Consider the following 3,677-nt stretch of genomic DNA (forward strand, 5'->3'; position numbering starts at 1 on the left):
TCAAGTCTGTTTTGCTGGTGACAGTAATTGCTGGGTGATCTCCCTGCACTTATCTCGACCCACGAGCCTTTCATTATATTTTCTCTCCCCTGTCCAGCTGAGGGGAGTCATAAAGCAGCTTTTGTGGGTACCTGGTGTACAGCCAGGGACAATCCACACAAGGAGGTTTCCAGAAATCTCTCCCCATCCTTTCTGTCCCAGGAAACATCATCAGTTGGATACTCAGAAGAGGAGATGTCCTGGGGAGTATGTCCCGAGGCACAGAAAAAAGTACAGGAGTAGATAATACAAATGGATAGTTTCCTGTCCATTCACTAAGGACCTATTTGAGACAGGTGTGTTCTTGCCTTTTAAGTGTTCAGTAAGTGTCTGGGATTTCTCCAGTCGTTTATACTCTAGCTTCCCATGGGAGAATGTGTAGTGTATTAAAAAAACCCCAACTCTAAAACCATGCATATTTGTGGATACAGAGGATGTTCATTAATGCAATGCATTTTCACGTAGAGAGTACCTCCCCTGTGGTAGCTGTGGGGTCAAGTGAGTACTCCAACGCAAAAGGCATATTATCCCATGCTCGTCTCAGGAAAAACTCCCTACAGACCTGAATGCCTCAGGGATGGTTCTCAACCAATCATTTCTTTGAGCAGAGCAGGACATTTGTTCATGTGCTTCTCTTTTGAGCTGCTAGTCGCTGGGTTAATTATTTTGGTTTTTTGGGGCACATCTGACCATAGTTACAATAGCTAATGTGAAAACAGTATGGAAATGTTAAGAGTACATCAAATATGAAAGACTGATCTACAGTAAAAACAACGCTTGATGAGAATAAGCGTGCACAGTGACAAGGTTGTGTGATTATAGCGAGGATGTACCGTAGACTGTATTTATCTCAGTGGTGACACCTTCGCTGTCTGACTGCTGCAGGGAGGGTCTGGATACTGGACATTGCCTTCCCAGCTACCCTGTGACAAGGGTGAGAGCGTGCAGCATTTTGTGAATACTGTGAGGATAACAGAGCTACTTCAATGTCTCACATATAAACAACACAGATCACTTTGGTAATCGTATGGAGGATATGAACTTGTGCCCAGTGTGCTGCTGAATATGAACTCAAAATTCAACTTAAAATAACAGCATGAGAAATTTTAGATATGTAGTTTTCCTGTAAGCCATTTATATGGCATCGATCAGCGGATACATTTTAACGTGAGTTCCAGACTTGTTTCCACTAAAGATTTCAAGAACTAGGGTGGCAGCACTGGTGACTGATGTCAGTGCATGTGACTTGACTAATTGGGTTATGAGCAGGCTCTGGCTGGGCCAGTGCTATTGCAGAAAAGTCAGTAGTGCCTGGGCTAAGACTTGCCCTAGGACACCTGAGGGGTTGGAGTCCCAGTGGAAATACACCTGTACGTCTTCAGTGTCTGCCTGGAAGAGAGCATGTCTCCTTAATTTAAAAAAAAAAAAAAAAAAAAAAAGTGCCATTTTTGCTAGTTCAATATTTATATTTTATAATATAAACTGCACAAAGCTTATCTGAAAAGATTTGGTTGATTTAATGAGCATGCAAACTTTGTAAAAAAAAAATCCAGATGCACTTGAAGTCCTGAACATTTTTCCTTCATTTCAAAAGAAGCAGAATCAGTCTGTGAAACAGATTTTCTCATTTGACTTCTACTGTTAAAGGTTTCTAAGTTGACAGTGCCCTATTTTTTTTTTTTTTCTAATTATTTTGGCACTGTGAGCAATAAAGGTTCTTGTAAAAAAAATAAATGCATATTTAAGGAATAGTTTTACTGTCCTGTGTAAAGAGTGGATTCAATGTTCACTCAGTATCCCTCCAATTAATATGACCCTTGTATGTGTGTGTTTGGAGCTGAAGGGCACAGTGACCCACAAAAGGCTAATTGCGGTCAGTTAGACTCGTTGGGTTTCAGTCTTTCATGTAGCTGAATCCCTGATCATTTCAGGACAAGTTGCAGATCTGCAGCATCCTATAAGGTCAAAAGTAGGTGTTAGCCACGCAGGATGCAGGGCTGAAAATCAGTGTTGAGAAAAAAGCTAAACAATGGCTCTTTTAAAGGGGAATATTTAGCCTGAAGGAAGACTTCCACCGTCACTTTAGGTATTAAACATATACAGCTGTAAAAAGCAGCTTAGATTCTGGTTTCCATCAACATTTTATGAGAGAATGTTAAGTTTTCTCTTTTAAATGCAACATAACATGAATGGAATGGTTGTTTTTCTGAATGGAATGGTTGTTTTTCCTGTATCACTTAGGCTTTGTAAGAAACTATATTTCCATCCAGAAATAAGAGTTAATTCATACAGCACATATCTCAGCACTATATACCGGAACATTGCAAACTCTATGAAAGAATGCTCCGTTACCTTTCTAACTTTACTTATAGTATTGGCTAATTGCCACCTTAACATCCGTAACCCCTGTTGGTGTAAATCTGGCTTGAAGAATCGAAACATCTGCTTTTCAAAATGTTGAAATAATAACATCCCCCTCTCTCTCCCTCACTTGAGAACAGGTTCAAAGCTACCTGGTAAATTTGTGTCAAATTCTCAGTTACCACTCAGCTGATACTATTTTTTCGGTGAATTAACTATCATTAAAAAACTGACCCCAACACTTGCTTGGTTCAAACCTCCCACTCGAGAGCGGGGTATTCTCGAAGGCCTTGCCCCTGCGAGGTGGGTGTGTTTCAGACATGTAACACAATCGCAGAGCCCTGAACAGCATCCACGGCGCTGCTGCAGACCTGATGAATAATGCACAGTGGTTCACAGGGAGCTTTGTTAAACGGGAAGACAAATGTGACAAATGCATCACTGTTCTCAAAGCTCCCTATCTTGTTACATCACAGAAAGCAATGTTCTGGTTTACACCAATCCTCATATTTTGTTTCTGTTATCAAAGCCCTGATCAGGGGAATCCGTGGGAATTCAGGATCCTGAGCACCTCACAGTCTCTAGCAAAAGATCTGCTTTAGTTTCCCCTTGAGAGCAAATCTGTGCCAAGACCCTGCTTATGAATTTGCCCAGAGAAAGAGATTTTCCTGCTATATGATAAGGTCTAAATTTAATTTCCTTTCAATAAAGTGGCTTGATTCTCAATGTGAGCATTCTCATTCTGGTTTGACTGCCTTTTTCCCAGGTTAGTTTATGTATGTCTGGAAGTGACAAAATCTAAATCAGTTTAAGATTTATGGAGGCATAAAAGGAGTTATACATGTGAAGTTACCCTAGTTTAGCTAAACTTCATGCTAATTAAAGCAGTCCATATAGAAATCTTTTCCACATGGCAGTCTCTGTTCATCCACAGGTCTATATTTTTAGGATCAGTGTAGACCCGTGCATGAATTCCTCCTTATGAATCCACTAAGGGCTTGGTGAAATTTTTTCACAGTTGTTTTGTGGAGAAGCATGGATTTTCAATGGCGGACTTTATTTGTTTAAATGGATTATCTTGTCCCCATGAAAAATGTTGACTTTTGATTATTATGATGACTTTTCCTCCAAGATGGCAGGGCCATCTGCATCATTCCGTCCGTCCCTGTGGGCTGAGTGTGAAGCAGAGGAGCCACAGCTCCTGCAGAACTGGCAGAATGGACTTTGCACCTGGACTTTACCTCTCTGATTTGCAATACTGACAATTTTCCATCACC

This window comes from Athene noctua, chromosome 3 (genome assembly GCF_965140245.1).
Source record: "Athene noctua chromosome 3, bAthNoc1.hap1.1, whole genome shotgun sequence".
In the NCBI taxonomy this organism is placed as follows: Eukaryota; Metazoa; Chordata; class Aves; order Strigiformes; family Strigidae; genus Athene; species Athene noctua.